The sequence below is a fragment of the Macrobrachium nipponense genome, chromosome 27, assembly GCF_015104395.2.
Source record: "Macrobrachium nipponense isolate FS-2020 chromosome 27, ASM1510439v2, whole genome shotgun sequence".
Classification (NCBI taxonomy): domain Eukaryota; kingdom Metazoa; phylum Arthropoda; class Malacostraca; order Decapoda; family Palaemonidae; genus Macrobrachium; species Macrobrachium nipponense.
In genome coordinates, this window is record NC_087216.1 from 563,606 (window position 1) to 582,619 (window position 19,014).

At 45.6% G+C, this 19,014-nt stretch overlaps 1 protein-coding gene and 1 pseudogene across 1 annotated transcript in view; both read right to left on the reverse strand.

The window, feature by feature from the left end:
• Positions 1 to 19,014, reverse strand: part of LOC135200753 (mucin-2-like) — a 194,280-nt gene that overhangs the window by 150,411 nt on the left and 24,855 nt on the right. The window lies entirely within an intron of this gene.
• Positions 3,558 to 18,750, reverse strand: LOC135200480 (compound eye opsin BCRH2-like; annotated as a pseudogene).

Here is a 19,014-nt window from a genome sequence, read left to right on the forward strand (position 1 = left end):
GACCTTACCTGATGGACATATACTAACTGAAAAGGAGAATAACCCAACGATGAATGTACGCTATCACGAACGGCAAATAGCAACATTGGTATGTAGACATCCCATTCCTTTTCATTTTCACAACAGTACGTGCGAAGCATGGTTTTGAAGGTTCGATGAAATCGTTCGACCACTCCTTGGCTCTGTGGGTGATAAGGAGACGATAAACAATGCTTAATATTCTGACAGGCTAAAAATGAGGTAAACTTTCTAGACGTAAAGTTGGTTCCTTGGTCGGTTTGAAACTTCGGGTTTGGCAAACCTACCAGCGAGAAGAACTTGTTAAGCGCTTCAATTATCTTATCAGCACTCACTGTTCTTAAAGGAATAGCCTCTGGAAATCTGGTAGCACTACACATAATTGTCAGCAAATACTCGTTTACCTTTGCTAGACCTAGGCAGAGGTCCTACACAATCCAAAACCAGTTTCTCAAAGGGTTCTCCTGGAACTTCAATGGGTTGCAATGGCATCACCTTAGGGTCATGTTGAGCTTTACCTACTTTTTGACATAAATCACAATTTTTACAATATTCACTACAATCTTTCCGCATCTTAGGCCAAAAAAAATACCTTAATAATTTTTCATAAGTTTTGTTTATACCTAAATGACCAGAATAACTACAGTCATGGGCATACCTAGAACAAAATTCCTATACTACTTGGAATGACCACTTGTTCTACAACATCATTAACATTTCTACTCTTGAACTTCCTCATTAGGATTCCATCCTTTAAAAAGTAACACTTTCCTTCCTTCTCGATATCATTTATATCAACAAGGGCATTATCTCTTATTACCTTCAAATTATCATCTTCAATTTGAGATTTAACAAATTCTTCCTTATTAACTTTCAGCATTCGCAAAGGAGTACTGACTTTACTTACTTGTAGTGTTTCTGGACTATCTTTAAACAAGTTTTGTAAATCCAAACCGTCGTCATCATTTACCTTTCCTTCGGCACTCTTACTTCTTGTAGTAACTGCACAAAGCAGGAAATAAGTTTGGAAATGTACATTCAACTTCTGTAAATAAATGAAGATTAAAAGGGTTTTTATCTGTCAAAATTGGATTACTGCTACCAAAAACTTTGTCTCCACATACATCATTTCCAAGAAGTTCAACTCTACTCCTGACACTGGGATTTCTCTCACCAAAGAAAGCAATTTTACATATCCCGAAATTAACGGAGTTTCTAACCTTACTTCTACTAATGGAGCTGAAAATTCAGGTCCAAACATACTCCCCAGTATCCTTCCACTGTCATACATATTTCTTATCATTACAGATGTACGCTCCGGTATCTTCTTAAACCACCTTACTTTCCTTTTTTCTTTTTTCAATAAAAAAGGGAGGTTGATAAACCAAACCATTCCTTACCCATAAAAAGGGTCGTCAACAATTCAGTAAACCTTTGGATGGGGTGACTTCTCTTCAGGTAGTCTCACTCCATTTCCTTTTACAATATCCTCAATACAACCAACATTACTAACATTTTGAACATCATTGTTACCTATTTTGTAACCTATATTCTCATCAACATCACATATTATTACTGTCGATGCTATCGTTACAATACCTCTTAACCTGCCTAAGGGGAGAAGCAAACAAACAAGGATCTCTGTCACCACATGCTTGTGGTTGATTCAACAATGCAATGGTATTTTCAGGTTTATGATCATCCTTAAAATGTACAGGTTTATCTTTAACTTTATTTACCACTTGAATTGGACGGTTTATTGTGGTGATGTGGACACTCCTACTGATGTGGTCCCTGGTTTGCCACAACTGAAACATACAAAATCTCTAAAATTTTCGCCTATATTTTGGTAACTAGGTGTAAACTGATCATTTTACACTGTATTATCCCTGCTTTTTTCCTCAAGGCCACTAACACTAGGACCAGAATTATATTGACTTGCCCCTCTACCACCTCTATTAAAGGTGATTTTATTTATAGACTCCACGAGATGATACCTGTGAACTCGTAGTCTTACCTTGTGCCTTGTAATTTTGCTGCTCTTCCCAAACTCTGCTCCTTCCAATTTTAGGAGTGACGTCAGTATTATATAGCTTATGGGTCAATGCATAATTATCAGACAATCTAGTGGCTTCATCCACATTATCTACATCACGTTCATCCAAATATGTTTTAATAAGTGGATTAATACCATCCTTGAACTGCTCAAGCAAAATAAGTTCCTGAAGTTTACCGAAATCACCATTAACTTCTCGGGCATTCATCCACTTATCATACCACAGGCGTTGTTCCCGTGCATACTCCATATGAGTACGACTGTCTCTTTTTATCCAGCTTCTGAACTTCTCTCTATACCTCTCTGGCACCCATTCATAAGCCTTCAAAACTTCAGATTTAACTCTCTCATAATCCTTAGAATCATCTAAAGATAAGGCAGCAAATACTTCCCTAGCCTTTCCTCGAAAGGAGGTTTGAACCAACGTGCTCCATGACGTTCTCGGCCATTCACGCTGTTCTGCCACTTTCTCAAATTGTAAAAAAAAATGCATCCACTTCATTTTCAACAAAAATTGGTACACTTTTTACGCATTGTCTATTCTAAAAGATTTTGGTATTTCTCTGGACTTTTCTTCTACTTCAAATTTCTTCATCTCTAGCTCTATCCTCTTTTGCTCAACTTCAATCTTCTTTTGCTCAACCTCTTTCTCAGCTTCTATCTTCCTAACCTTTTCAGCTCTCTCATTTTCCTAGCTTCTTTAGTTCAGCAGCTTTCTCATTCTCTAATCTAACTATTTGCAAATGAATCTGCATCTGCTCAACACTCATCCCTTCATAAAAAAGTTTGGACTTTTTTGGTTTAACCTTGCGTGACTTGGTTTTTTCACGTACGGCTTTGGCACCTTCCTCTTCACTTGCACTACCCTCTGTATTATTCTCACTTGCGCTTTGCTGGCTATCAGTTTCTTGCCCTTCCCAACTCATTAGTAACAACCCTTCCTTATCAGACAAAATGCCTAAAGTCATTAGCGCCTCACTTACTTTATTTGAGATTTCTTGCTTCCTTGCAGATTCTGATACTTCTACATTATAGTACCTAGTTAGAACAATCCAGTCTATTTTAGTTATACCTTCTAACTTTTCACCACTAGGACTACGTATGAAATCTTTCAAATCAAACATCTTTAATAACCTGCTCAAAATGACAATTTGTCGAAAATTGCATTTTTCCTAACTATACAAACCTGAGGTCCTTTAACAATAGGAAGTAGCTAGCGGCAGCTGGAACGGTCGTAAGCTTCGAACAAGGGGAGAACGGTAGTTAACTGCTTGTCCGATCGTCGCGCGCCGCGCGACTGGGAGGTAAACAAATCACTTTTGCTTTTGGCCCATGCAAAATACGCAGAGTGAGGGGTGGCATGAGGAGGGACTATATGTAAAGGACCTCAGGTTTGTATAGTTAGGAAAAATGCAATTTTCGACAAATTGTCATTTGTTCCGACACGTAATACAAACCCTCGGTCCTTTAACAATAGGAAGACTCACTTCTTGGTGGGAGGAATCTGAGTCTTTTGATGAACAGACTGGTGTTCGTCTATCCCTGGAATGCCTCCCTTGTCGTAAGAGCGTGGGAGGGATCCAAGCCTCTGTCCGATTGATCGGGGTGTGCACCGCAGGATCAATGGTCAGACCTCTGGGCCGAGTACTAAGAGAGAGGCAAGCGTATCTCTTCGTACCAGCATTGTAAGAACCTTTTCCTTTACATGAGCAAATATAAAGTAATGGGTTTGTCTCATGTAGGCATCCACTTTCTCCCCCTTGTTGGAGAAAGTGATGGATATCACTCCTATCTCTAGTTAAAGAGATAGGATGGAGCTCTGTTGAATAGCTTACCTGCATCTGACTCCCTTCCAGCGTGGTAACGACCGTATCCCTCTGCCCACAGGTAGAGGTAGAGAAAGATGGTGAAGAGAAGCCAGTCACTCTCTCATTCGCACATTCATTCTCCCAGTCATACCAGGAATCGATGCTCTGTTCTGCCTGCTCGGGTGCTGGGTAAGCTTACACAACGTGTTGAGCAGCCACCACAGGTCCCAAGGAAAAAAAGTATCCAAGGACTTGTGGGCAATATCCCGAATGGTAGAAGGACGTGAAGGTGGTCTGGTTGGCCCAGACACCTGCCTTCAGGACCTGCGCCACGGAGAAGTTCTTACGGAACGCTAAGGAGGGTCCGATACCTCTGACTTCGTGGGCTCTCGGTCGGAGCGTACGGATGTCGTCGCTACCATCAGCCTCGTACGCTCTCCTGATCACCTCACGTAGCCAGAAAGAAAGCGTTGTTCTTGGAAACTTCTTTCTTGGTAACCCCAGTGCTAACGAAGAGGCGTCGACACTCAGGCCTGAGGTGTCGAGTTCTCTTCAGATAGCGCCGTAGCGCCCTCACAGGACAAAGCAGCATCTCATCCGCATCATTATCGATGAAGTCCAGAAGGGAGGGGATCGTGAAAGACTCGAACCTGTCGTCAGGGATCGACGGATTCTGAGTCTTGGCTACGAAGTTCGGGACGAAATCGAGCGTCACAGATCCCCAGCCTCTGGTGTGTTTAACATCATAAGAAAGACCATGTAGTTCCCCTACTCTCTTCGCCGATGCAGGGCCAGCAAGAATAGGGTCTTGAGGGTCAGATCCCTGTCTGACGACTCTCGGAGTCGAAGGGTCTTCGAGTCAAACTCCTAAGGACGAGAGTCACATCCCACGCAGGGGGCCTGAGTTCCTTGGGTGGGCAAGACCTTTCGAAGCTCCTCATTAGCAAGGATATCTCGAACGAATTCGAGATGTCCAGTCCCCTCAGTTTTAGGACGAGAGCCAGGGCGGCTCTATATCCTTTAACTGTGGGTACTGAGAGGAGCTTCTCTCGGCGAAGAAACACGAGGAAATCCGCTACCTGCTGAAGAGTGGCTCTGAGAGGAGACAGACCCTGTCTACGACACCAACCACAGAAGACGGCCCACTTCCCCTGGTACACAGCTGCAGAGGACTGTCGGACATGTCCAGCCATCTCTGTTGCTGCGCTACGAGAAAAGCCTCTCGTTCGCAAGAGATGGTGGATAACAGCCAGCCGTGTTTGAAGTTGAAGGGACTGGACTGCTTGGTGGTACCGCTCTACGTGTGGCTGGGCTAGAAGGTTGTGCCAACTGGGTAGCTCTCTCGGTGCGTCCGCAAGAAGAGCCAGCAGGTCCGGATACCAAACGGCTTGAGGCCGTTTGGGAGCCACCAGGATCATTCTGAGATTGGGAGTGACCAGCGCTCGACTGATCACTTTCCGAATCAGACAGAAGGGAGGAAAGGCGTAAGCGAAGAGGTTGTCCCAAGGGTGTTGGAGAGCGTCCTCTGCAGCTGCCCATGGGTCCGGCACGGCTGAAAAGAAAACCTGAAGTTTTCTGTTGTGCCGGGTGGCGAACAGGTCTACGACCGGTCGCCCCCACAGGTTGAAGAGCCTTTCCGCCACGTCTTGGTGTAGAGACCATTCGGTCCCTATCACCTGATCCCGACGGCTGAGCTTGTCCGCTACTACATTCCTCTTGCCTGGAATGTAGCGTGCTGACAGCTCTATCGAGTGAGTGTGGCCCACTCGTGCACCTGCACCGTCAACTGATGGAGCGGAAGAGACACTAGCCCCCCCTGCTTGTTGACATATGCCACTACTGTGGTGTTGTCGCACATCAACCACTGAGTGTCCCACCAAGCGGTCCTGAAACTCTCGGAGAGCGTTGAACGCCGCCTTGAGTTCCAGGACATTGATGTGAAGGTGCTTTTCGTGATGGTCCCACACACCTGCAGTCAGCAACTCCTCCAGGTGTGCGCCCCATCCCTCGGTCGATGTGTCTGAGAACAGAAGCATCTCCGGGGGGGGGGAGTGCGTATGGGCACTCCTCTTAAGAGGTTCTTGTCGTCGAGCCACCAGGCTAGGTCCTGTCTCACCTTGTCCGTGATAGCCACGGGAAAGTAAGGAGGATCCTTGGCCTGAGACCAACTCTCCATTAGCCTCCACTGGAGAGACCGCAGGTGAAGACGCCCGTGAGGGACGGGACTAACTTCTCGAGTGACGACAGATGGCCAATCACGACTTGCCATTGCTGTGCTGCCTGTTCCTGCCGCGACAGGAACCGGCCGGCTGCCTCCCTGAATTTGCTGATACGCAAGTCTGCGGGAAAGACCTGCCCTGCTACCGTGTCTATCAGCATTCCCAGGTACTTCATCTTCTGCTTGGGTTCGAGATCGGACTTCTCGTAGTTTATCACGATCCCCAGATCGCGACAAAACTTGAGGAGTCGATCTCTGTCCTGTAGCAACTGCGAGCGGGAGCTCGCCAGGACTAGCCAATCGTCGAGATACCTCAGAAGACGTATCCCGTGCGAATGGGCCCAAGCTGACACCAGAGTGAACACTCGCGTGAACACCTGTGGGGCGGTTGAGAGACCGAAACAAAGTGCCCTGAATTGGTACACCGTCCCGTCGAAGAGAAGCGGAGGTACTTTCTGGAGGACTGATGGATGGGTATTTGAAAATACGCGTCCTTCAAGTCCACTGAAAGCATGAAATCGTTCCCCCTGATCGAGTCGAGCACCGAGCGTGCCGACTCCATCGTGAACCGCGTCGTGCGAACGAAGCGGTTCAGGGGAGAGAGGTCTATCACCGGACGCCAGCCCCCCCGGATGTGACGCCTTCTCACTAGGAAGAGGCGGCTGTAAAAGCCCGGTGACTGGTCCTCCACGATTTCTACAGCTCGTTTCGCCAGCAGGGTGGCTTGCTTGATCTCCTGTCGAAGAGCGTTGTCCTTTGCTGATCCCCGGACATAGGTCTGTAGATGGACCGGTTTGGAGATGAGGGGGGGGTGGCCGAGACTCGAAGGGTAGTAGATACCCCTCCCGAAGGACGTCTACTATCCAGTTCTCGGCGCCGTAGCGCTGCCAAGTCGCCCAATGGTTCGCCAGGCACCCCCCCACTTCCGGCAGCAGGTGAGGGGGAACGCCGTCCCTAGCGTTTCCCTCCTCGTTTCGACTTCTTTCCACCACCTCCTCGGGGAAAGGAGGGTTGGGAGGAGGGCTGGTTACGGCCTCCTCTAGCAGAAGTTGAAACAGCAGGAGTCTTCACACGGGGCTTGGACGGTGCAACCGTCTTCGCCGCCGTGGAAGCGCTAGCCAAGCTCTTTGGTTTGGCCGCAGTCGCTCGAGATTGCCCAGTAACCTTCGAGACTGCCTGGTGAACTAAGCGGTCACTGTCGTCAGTGCGCCGCCTTTCCACCGCAGCGTCCACCATCTCTCCAGGAAAGAGAGCTGGGGAACTCCTAAGAGGTCCATTTCGAAGCCCGAGTGCCGCCTCACGCCCGGCCCCCTTGGTCACTCGGGTAAGGACTGCGTCCCTACGACGAAGAACCAAGTTGGCCCACAGGTTAGCAGTCTGATGGGCGAGGTAAGAGATTGCTCTTCCTCCAGACTGGCACAGTCTCCTAAAAGAAGCGTCGTCTTCGAGAGCAGAACTCCCGGAGCCGGCCGCTACTTTGGATATTGTGAGGGACCACAAATCCAACCAGGAAACTGCCTGGAATGCTGCCATAGCGGTAGATTCCAGGGCAAGTGCCTCCTGCTGCGAGAACCATAGGTTCTCCGACAGGAGCTGCTGCAGGACACACTGGAGTCAGCCTCGCTAACTCCGGGTTAACCTGTTTCGGCAGTATCGGGTCTTCCGAAGGCACGTAGAATCGCCTCTGCCGCTGTAGAGGGGGAGGAAGCAGCTTAGAAGACCGTCCGGACTTTAGCGAGTCCTCCCGTCCTGAGACGAGATTCTCTACCTGATCCAGGACTGAGTCCGCAAGCTCTGATCGCGGTAACCCCACCATCATTTTGGGCTCCCTCTTGGGACCCCAAAATGATTCGAGCCGGGACGTGGGCTCTGACGGTGGTAGCGGCGATCCCTCCGCAAGGTCATTATGCAGACGCATCAGCTTAATGACCTCTGCAAAGTTCCTCTGTATCTCAGGAGTTACTGCGTCTTGTGGAGTAGGACCGTCCAGTCCCTCCAGCAAGAGCAGGTCCCGCGATACTCCTCCTTCAGAAGGAGGAACAGCGACAGACCCCTGACGGTCGCCTCCAACTACTTGCGCGTATGTTCTGGCCGGTCCTAAAACCGTGCCTGAGCCATACGGCGTCATAGCCGGGTCACGAGCGGCGCACCTCTCGTGATCGCTCCTCGGTACCTTGCTCCTCCCGGTATAGCCCGAGGAGGTTGAAGGTATGGGAGAGGCAGACCTGACGCTCCCCCCTCGCTCGCTGGCAGGACCAGCGTGCGTGGAGGGCTGCTGCTGATCGTCAACCCGCGGTGACGATCGAGCAGCAGGCCTAGCCTTGCCGCTCGCCTGGGGCGATAGGCTCGGCTGAGAACGTCGAGACCGATCTCTAGCGTCAGGCGAGCTGCCGCTGGTCACCGTCTCCGCCCGGTCCCATCGGGAGCGGCGGACGGGTGACCTGCTAGGCTCTCTGTCGCGTCGAGACCGGCCAGCGTCCTCTCGGCGCGTCGAGCCGCTGGTACCAGCCGTGGCTGGTACCGGCGGCCGCGGGGACTCCTTCCTCGCCTCAACCCGTGGCTGGTCAGCGACCGTCACGTCAGCCCGAGCAGCCAGTTGATCGCTGCGAGAGCGTCCACTGGCCTGGCGAGAGTCGTGTGCACTACTCTCGCCAGTCTTCTGCTCCGTGCCGCTGTCTTGACGGCGAGCGAGCTCGTGCGTCAAAACTTTGGCTGGACGGTCTTCCTTAGAAGAGCGTCCACTCGGTGCTTCTCGCGAACGAGAAGCGGCCGAGACGGAACCTGGTTTAGCGGCAGAACCGCTAGCACCAGGTGAGGACGCACCAGCCGAAGCTGATGCACCTCTGGTCCCCGTCGACTTCTTCTTTGTAGAAGACGCAACGGGCCCCGTTCCCGAAGGAACGGGAGGACCAGCAGAAGAGCTCCCCGACTCGCCTGAGCGAGCCGGGCCCTTAGAAGATCCCGAAGGAGTCTTCTTAGGGGGGGAGGAGGCGGCCCTTCTTCTTCTTCGGCTGTTAGCCTTAGAAGTCGAAGGGGAAGGAGAGGCAGCAGACGACGAAGAAGACGACGAAGACGACGACGACACCTTCTTCCTCTTCCTCTTCTTCTTCGCCAGGCTCCGCAGGACAGACGTCAGGTCTTCCATCCAGGAGGGAGCCGGGGCAGTTGCCGAAGCAACAGGGCCCGACTGCACCTGTCCGGAAAGACCTGAGACTGTGACAGCACCACCAACAGCAGGAACAACAGGAACAGGTCTGGGAACAGCAGGAACGGCAGGCACATGATCTGAAAGGGAATGACCTGAAAGGGAATGGGCAGCAGGGACAGCAACAGGTACGGCAGGCACGGCAGGTACCACAGGAGAGCCAGGCGTCCTGTCGGCAGCTACCGTCATCCTCGGCACTGGCGGCAGGTCCAGGGGGGTACTCTTGGGGCAGCGGAAGTCCGGGGTCGGCAATACAAAGAACCCAGGTGGCGGTGGCACCGTCCTCTTTGGCACGGCAGGAATTGGTCTTTGAATTGCAGTGTGCCCACCGACATCACATGTGGAGTGTACACCAAGTGCGGTGGCATCTCATATGCTGGTGTCGAAATTGTAGTGGTAGTGGTGGTTACCGTACCATGAGTGACCACTGCCGACCCCGCCAACCGCTGAATCAACCCCTGGATGCTAGGCACTCCCTGCAATCCCAGCGACTCCCACACCTGTCCCAGGTCGTCCTTCGCTGATGGCACACCTGCGGAAACGACAGTCGGGTTAGTTAGAGGGGTTCCCTCACGCTTGGGGGGAGAAGAACCCCACCCAGAGCGGACGGAAGACCCCGAATACAACTGGACGTCCGGGTAGCGGGCGCCCTCCTCCACACTCGACGGATCGAGAGAGGAGAAGGACTCCGCTACCCCCCCCGCAGGGGAAGGCGCGAAACGTGGGGGCTGGCCGGGGGGCAGGAAAGAGGACGAAGTGTCCGTTACCAAAGGAGTCACTGGACTTTCCGATGACTTCTTGGGTGGCCTAAGTCTCTTCCTGCCCTCGTACAGAACCCACTGCGCCTCGGACCAATGCATACACATGGCTCGTTGCGGGAGCACTCTCGCCCCCGACAACGAGTACAAACCTCGTGCGGATCAACATCTACAAATGATCTGAATCCGCCGCATCTACGCCCCAACTCTAGGCCCGGAAACACACTACTAACCCGGGCGACCGGGGGGCGCGGCGAAGTCTCCATTTCTTGATCACTCATCATTTAATGAATAAAAGAAATGCAAAGTACTTACAATTACTCTCAATCACACTAGGAAAAGAGGGCATATACTCAAACTCAAAGCAAACGACAAAGCGGGCAGAGCGATGACGAGCACGTCCTATCCACACACGGCCGAAAGCAAAAGTGATTTGTTTACCTCCCAGTCGCGCGGCGCGCGACGATCGGACAAGCAGTTAACTACCGTTCTCCCCTTGTTCGAAGCTTACGACCGTTCCAGCTGCCGCTAGCTACTTCCTATTGTTAAAGGACCGAGGGTTTGTATTACGTGTCGGAACAAATAACACAGCAAGACAAATATAGCACTAACACTATCACAACTCTCCCCCCTCTCTAAAGTACATGGAAGTACTGAAAAGCAATTAACAGTAGGGATACGTCAAGTTATGGTCGAATACGTTCGACATGAAGAAAGCAACAATTAATAAGGATACGTTCGGGTTTCGTTCGATAGAATGAGTAAACAATGAGTATGGATATGTTTGACTTTCGTTCGATAGAATGAGCAAAAACTGAGTAGGGATACGTTCGGGTTTCGTTTGACAGGCCCCCATGTAACATAAAAAAAAAAAATCTCTACGGTAAGGATTTACGAGGAGAATATATCAGGAAACAGTGACAACTCACTATAACTTAAAATGTACTTTAATAACAACTAGTAAGGAAATTAAAGTCACAAACAGAACATTAAACAAATTACGGACGCTTTACACAAAAGCAAAGACTCGCTATACAGCACTTCATCAAGACTACTAATCATTAATCACTGCATTTTACAGTATAATACGCAAGTCACAAAGCTTTACATCAACACAACATATAATTCACTGTAACATCAAAAAGTTAGTGGCAACCAACGTTACATCACACAAGAAAACGTCCAAATGGATAAACAGTACATTACCATATATTCCTCAAAACTTGATACACTATTATAATCACTTGTTTGTTTCAGCTCCAACGAAAATCGTCGTTTTGGGCCTTTATATACCAGACTCACGCTAGACATCCATGGACCAAATATCATTGTTTCGGTACATTATCCTTGGCGACTACCGCCTACGCCAAGCGCTACTGCCATCTGTTGTCTAGTGTACACACTTTTTTTTCTATGCAAATATCAATTTTCAACCTTTTCTGCAATTTTACATTCAATAAATCAATATTCCTTTACAATATATATATGTGTGTGTGTGTGTGTGTGTGTGTGTGCGTGGGTGAATCGTTAATAAAACTCATTAAAAAGATTTTTTATGACAATGGGATAATAACACAGTGATGAAAACGAAAGAATTTAGTTGCAATTAGTTCACACAAGGCAAACATTTTACTCCATTTTCATTCAAATGAGATGTATACATCTTTTATTCATTTTTATAGCATGTTTGGCTAAATCTTTGTTAATTTGTTGACTGCTTTCTTCCCCAAATTTGCTTCTGGTCCTCCGTTTTTCAGAATTAGAAATAGATCGCCCTATTGTTTTTATTCCTTCGTTGAGCGTTCATTTTTAGTATTTGTTGAGAGATAGTTATGGTCCCATCTTGGAGAGGCAGTGTTTTTTCTGGCGATCTCGTGCCAAATACTGATGAAGGGGCTAAGGTCTCTGAATGGGGCCATGGTCATTATTTGGTGACGAAGGAAGGTCCTGAATCCTAGTTGCAAACTCTTCTGCTAACTGTGTTGTAGATTTACTAAGAGCGTTTTGATAAGGGCGACAGACTTCAATTTTTTTCGTTATTTTCCCGGGAACTAACAATTTGTTTCAGCGATTCCAATCGTTCTCAATGCGTCGTTACACCACAAGTTGTTAAGACGGATATCAAGCGCTGAAGATTCTTGACTGAGAATCCTTTTTTCTCAGTTGATGTGGTGTAACGACGCACAAGTTTTAACTGAATGTCCAAGGTCAAGAACAAAGAGGCAGAAATTTAGAAATCTAAACTATACGAACATTGATGCACTGTTTGGAAAGGAAAATAATTTAATTGACCTGTGTCATTTTATATTTGAAGTGTTAAAGATTTATGATGAATAAATGACTGTGAGGTTTAAAAAAATAAACAAATAAGTAAATAAAATAGAGGTTATCTTTTATTTTGGTGTTGATGTTTGAGGGGCTTTTTGTGATGTCTGATTAGTAGCTAGATATTATGTATGAGAATATTTTCCTTTTATTGGCCAAAATGTTTTATAATGTATTGGTGAAATGAGTTATTGTTATAGATTAAAAACCACTGTTTTGTGCAAACTAAATGTTAATATGGTATTACAACATATGTAATGTTTTGTAGACAAAGAATAATGATAATAATAATAATAATAATAATAATAATAATAATAATAATAATAATAATAATAATAATAATAATAATAATAATAATAATAATAATAATATCAGGAGAGGGATCTTCCAGGGCGACTCACTGTCCCTACTACTCTTCGTAGTAGCCATGATTCCCATGACAAAAGTACTACAGAAGATGGATGCCGGGTACCAACTCAAGAAAAGAGGCAACAAAATCAACCATCTGATGTTCATGGACGACATCAAGCTGTATGGTAAGAGCATCAAGGAAATAGATACCCTAATCCAGACTGTAAGGATTGTATCTGGGGACATCAGAATGGAGTTTGGAATAGAAAAATGCGCCTTAGTCAACATACAAAAAGGCAAAGTAACGAGAACTGAAGGGATAAAGCTACCAGATGGGAGCAACATCAAACACATAGATGAGACAGGATACAAATACCTGGGAATAATGGAAGGAGGAGATATAAAACACCAAGAGATGAAGGACACGATCAGGAAAGAATATATGCAGAGACTCAAGGCGATACTCAAGTCAAAACTCAACGCCGGAAATATGATAAAAGCCATAAACACATGGGCAGTGCCAGTAATCAGATACAGCGCAGAAATAGTGGAATGGACGAAGGCAGAACTCCGCAGCATAGATCAGAAAACCAGGAAACAAATGACAATACACAAAGCACTACACCCAAGAGCAAATACGGACAGACTATACATAACACGAAAGGAAGGAGGGAGAGGACTACTAAGTATAGAGGACTGCGTCAACATTGAAAACAGAGCACTGGGGCAATATCTGAAAACCAGTGAAGACGAGTGGCTAAAGAGTGCATGGGAAGAAGGACTAATAAAAGTAGACGAAGACCCAGAAATATACAGAGACAGGAGAAAGACAGAAAGAACAGAGGACTGGCACAACAAACCAATGCACGGACAATACATGAGACAGACTAAAGAACTAGCCAGCGATGACAATTGGCAATGGCTACAGAGGGGAGAGCTAAAGAAGGAAACTGAAGGAATGATAACAGCGGCACAAGATCAGGCCCTAAGAACCAGATATATTCAAAGAACGATAGACGGAAATAACATCTCTCCCATATGTAGGAAGTGCAATACGAAAAATGAAACCATAAACCACATAGCAAGCGAATGCCCGGCACTTGCACAGAACCAGTACAAAAAGAGGCATGATTCAGTGGCAAAAGCCCTCCACTGGAGCCTGTGCAAGAAACATCAGCTACCTTGCAGTAATAAGTGGTACGAGCACCAATCAGAGGGAGTGATAGAAAACGATCAGCCAAAGATCCTCTGGGACTATGGTATCAGAACGGATAGGGTGATACGTGCAAATAGACCTGACAAAGTCAAGAAGAAAGTATCACTCATTGATGTCGCAATACCATGGGACACCAGAGTTGAAGAGAAAGAGAGGGAAAAAAATGGATAAGTATCAAGATCTGAAAATAGAAATAAGAAGAATATGGGATATGCCAGTGGAAAACGTACCCATAATCATAGGAGCACTAGGCACGATCCCAAGATCCCTGAAAAGGAATCTAGAAAAACTAGAGGCTGAAGTAGCTCCAGGACTCATGCAGAAGAGTGTGATCCTAGAAACGGCAAACATAGTAAGAAAAGTGATGGACTCCTAAGGAGGCAGGATGCAACCCGGAACCCCACACTATAAATACCACCCAGTCGAATTGGAGGACTGCGATAGAGCAAAAAAAAAAAAAAATAATAATAATAATAATATAAGGCTTGCTCTGGCTCCGAAGTGTACAAGTGAACTTTGGCTTAAATAAGTTTGGTGTGGGATGACAAGAGTTACATTTTGCCAACGGCAGTTTGATGGAAGAAGCCTTTTGATGTCTTCTTTCTGATAACGAACTAAAGCTACAATATGACGACGACAAGGCAGTTGATATTGGGAACGCAAAGTACGTGTACAAGCGAAGTCTAATTCCTCTATAGTTACTGTATGGCAGGATTTTTACAGAAAATACACTTTCTTGCAATAATTGACTTTTGGTGCAGCATCCGATAGTATTTTGTGATTCTCCGACATTTTTGCAACTGCATGTTCAGTGAACGTGGCATAGAATTCTTTTAAGTCACTTTCCTTGGTGCCGTATTACACCACTGCATTTGCTGAGAAATTGATGATGGCGCCTTTCTTCGTCAAGTATGTCACTGTGGAAACAAATTTTACGGATGGCTTCTGCCACTAAAGAAGAGGAAAACAACAGATGTATATTTCACTTTCCCGTTCTCTGACTCAATTCGAAGTGTAAATTGTTGCTTTAGAACTTTTTCCATACCAAATTGTAAGTTTATAAATCATTTGATGCCGGGAATTTCTGTCTCTCGTGCGGCGCACTGTAGGCATTACCTAGGGTTCTTTGCAGTGCCCCTTCAGCCTCTAGCTGCAGCCCCCTTTCATCTTCTGTTCATTTTCTTTTTATTCCATCTGACTTTTCACACACTCTTAACAATTGATTCATAGAGCAACTGCGAGGATTTCCTCCTATTACACCTTTCAGCCTTTTGTACTGTCAACTTCCGTTTCAGTGCTGAATGACATAGAATTTAGACCCTTGGCCTAAATTCTATGTTCTATTCTAATCTCTTTCTGTCACTCCAGCAAGGACCAGTTGTCTGGACTGAGGTAAGAGTTTGAGCTGCCAAGAACATCAAAACGCTCATTTGTCTGTATATAAATATATATATATATATATATAATATATATATATATATATATATATATATATATATTATATTTACATTGTAAACACACACACACACACACATATAATATATATATATATATATATATATATATATAGATATATCATTACACTTGCTGACCAGCTCAGCACTGCCTGGGAAAATCTCCTCTCTCTGCTCTCTACTCTCTCTCTCTCGCTCTCTCTCTATTCTCTCTCTCTCTTTATTCCTGTAAAACAGTTGCTTCAGTTACATTGCCCAGTACATTTTACCTTTTATATTTCACCAATTCTTACCTCCCATTCCTATCGGAAATGGTACTTAGAGGGTATTGGGTGTGTCTCTGTTCATCCCAACGACCTCAAAAACTATGGTTTAGACACAAATATCGGTCTTTTCGGTTATCTTTATATGTCACCCGATTCTCATCCCTCCTTCCTATCGGGGCTGAACTTGCAATCAAAGGGCATTAGGAGAGTCACTATTTTTCTCAGGGACCTCAAAAACTATGTCATTTTCTATTATTTTTACATGTCACCCTATTCTCAACCTCACTTACAATCGGGGAACTTGAACTTGATAGGCATAGGTAGTGTCACTATTTACCTCAGCGACATCGAAAACTAAGGAATAGACATTAATATCTGTTGCTTTCGGTTATTCTTACATTTCACCCTTTCTCACAAATCAAACTCTTTGGTGCCAGTGATGCCTTACCCGACAGTATTCTTTTTCAGATTGTAAGTCATATCTACTATATCAAGTTTGGTTGAAATTACTCAATGCCTTTCAAAGTGTATGTGGCACATACACATACATGCATACATACATACATACAAACAAACATACATCCATATATATATATATATATATATATCTTAATACCTGTAATCATGTTACCAAGCTGACTTATTAAGTTTCCGTAATCATATAGTATCAATTTTGATTGTTACTTCAGTTTTAATTAGAGAAAACATTAATAGCCGCTTGCTTAAAATATAAGACAAATTGCTCTTGTGTATGATAAATTTTCTGATATGCATCTGTGTCAAGTGCAGTTTGTTTTACCTTAGTATAATATTTTTTCGTTGACGAAATATAGTTTTCACATCGGTAATTTGATAAGCAAGTATAAAAAGGTAGTTTTTATTACAACTATCTCTTTTTTTTTTTTTTTTTAAATATAGATATGCAAGGGAGATTCGTTTGTAAATATTTTTGAGCAAATCGGGTCGATCCGATTAGCCGTTCGATATGTGCTTTCCTTTGACATCGTGGAGTGAACACTTCCTTTCCCTATTTGGGTTGCTTCTGATTCTGTCTTGGAAGATTTGGAGTCATCGTCCTTTGGTTCGTGGACGCAGAACCAAGGCCATGCCTCCTGGAGGGCCAGACGGAACTTGGGATGCGAAATAGCGAACATTATAGGGTTGTAGACTGAGGCCGTCTTGGCGATCAGGCCTGGCAGGGCTGACACTAGGGGAGTCAGGTCTTCCTGGTTTCCGTAGAGACCCTGTGGACATCAATACATTTTTATGTATAAGTAAATCATTGCACAACATGATAAGACAGTAATTAGCTGCCTTATTTTATGACAGATTATAAGAAACTGTCAATTGGATACTTTATGCCACTATTATGATGACATTTGATCTACAAGGTACTTAGATAAATTAGCTGAATGAACATCGTTATATGTTGTTAATCCTATGGATACAAAGGTTTCATAGTTTTATGAAAAAATACACACACCACATGATAATACAGTAATTAGCTACCTTATTTTATGAGGGATTATATACTTTATGCCACTATTCTGATGACATTTGATCTACAAGGTTCTTTGATAAACTAGTTAGATAAACATCGTTACATATCGTTAATCCTATTCATAGCTTTATGTAAAATCTGTATGCTACTATTGCTGCTATTTGTTGAGCTTAATGGTTAAGAGTTTTTTCGAGTATAGGATTTCTTACATAGTGAAGGTGCCATAGAAGCCTACAATAGATGGACAAGTGTTCCATCAGCAAATGAGGCGTAATTCAATATTCGTACATATGTTGTAAAAAATGAATATGCCGAAAGTGACTTACCTTCATAACAACATATGCGTAAGGGGTCCAGGTGAGGAGCCACAAGAAGACATTGGCGACGGCAACTTGGCGATTCTGACCTCGGCGCTCTGCTGTTGGCGTCGGCATTTGAACGCAAGTTCTCGACGTTCATTTTCTTAGCCTGGGCTCGGAGAGCTTTTTCGTGAGCACGAATTCGCGTTGGACTCTTCTGGACATAGACGAAGATGATGATGCGTGACTGGGATGCAGTAGCAGAAGATGAAGAGGAAAAAGGCCGAAGGATTTCTTATTCCAGTCCTGAGTGATGTAATCAAAGCTGCATGAAGTGAGGATTCCCTCTGGAATGTAAGCATTCCAGCCGAAGAAGGGCCAGATGGAAACGGCGATGGCATAGGCCCAGCACAGGAGGATGAGGAAGAAGGCCTTTCCAGATGTCATGTGGCCGCCATCAAAAAGCCTTTACGATGACACAGTAGCGATCGTAGCCAATGGCCACCAGTGTTAACAAAGAGCAAAGGCAAACACAGAACCAGTAAAAGCGTGGAGTTGGCAAGCAAACGGTCCAAGGGTCCAGTACCCACCACCCAAACAGACAGTTCATGACAAACATGGGGAACTGGCTTGCCATCATCGATGAAGTCGCTGAATGAAAGGTTGACGACAAACATGTTGGCGGGAGATCGGAGACTCTTTTTCGTCAAGAAGAGGTACATGACGATACCATTACCAAAGAAAGAGAGAAAACCAAGAATCATGTAAATACCCGCCAGAAGATAATGCCACATTGGGTTGACCGGAGGGAATTTGCTCCAGTGGTCGTGTATCATAGGTCTTACGTTATCTGGAACCAAGTCCATCAGTGAAACTCCTGAAGGGTATCCAAAGTTGTAATCAGATCCCTTGAATGGCAGGAAGCCAGAGACATTGTGGAACTGGGCCATTTTTGATGTGCTCTTCGTAGCGCTGGTGGAGACGGCTAGTTATCGAGACCTGCTTTGCAATATGCGTCAGAGGAGAGAGAAGTTGCTGAGAAGGTCTGGGTGTCGTTGCTGCCCGTCGTTGTCGCCTTGACCAGTCGTTTTCTCCGAAGCGGAGGTAAGCCAAAGTGCGATCCATAGCTCGGCAGCCCCTCTATTTATTGGAAGCATCACCCAATTACGCGCCGGTTACGAAAGACAGGGTTTCTCCAGACTCTCTCCTCGTCTCAAAATAACCGAGGTATGATCAGAGAAATTCGTTGAAGGAAAATATGGTAGATAATCTCCTAAGAAAGAGATAAACTTGTATGGCTTCCGAACCTACTCGACGGTTGTCTTTGTTGGGTATAGAAGCCTAGTGGCTGATTAATTGTGAGGAAAGACGACAATGGAAGAGGTAAAATTTAAAGGTGTTCAGGGTCCGTCTCTGATTGGGAGAGCTACGAATGCTCCCTACATCCTACTGCTTGGGAGCCGATTTATGTTTATGGTTTCTGTGGTTTCAAACATGCCCTATGTATATTTAAGTGTTTCTCCGTCGATTCTGGTTTTA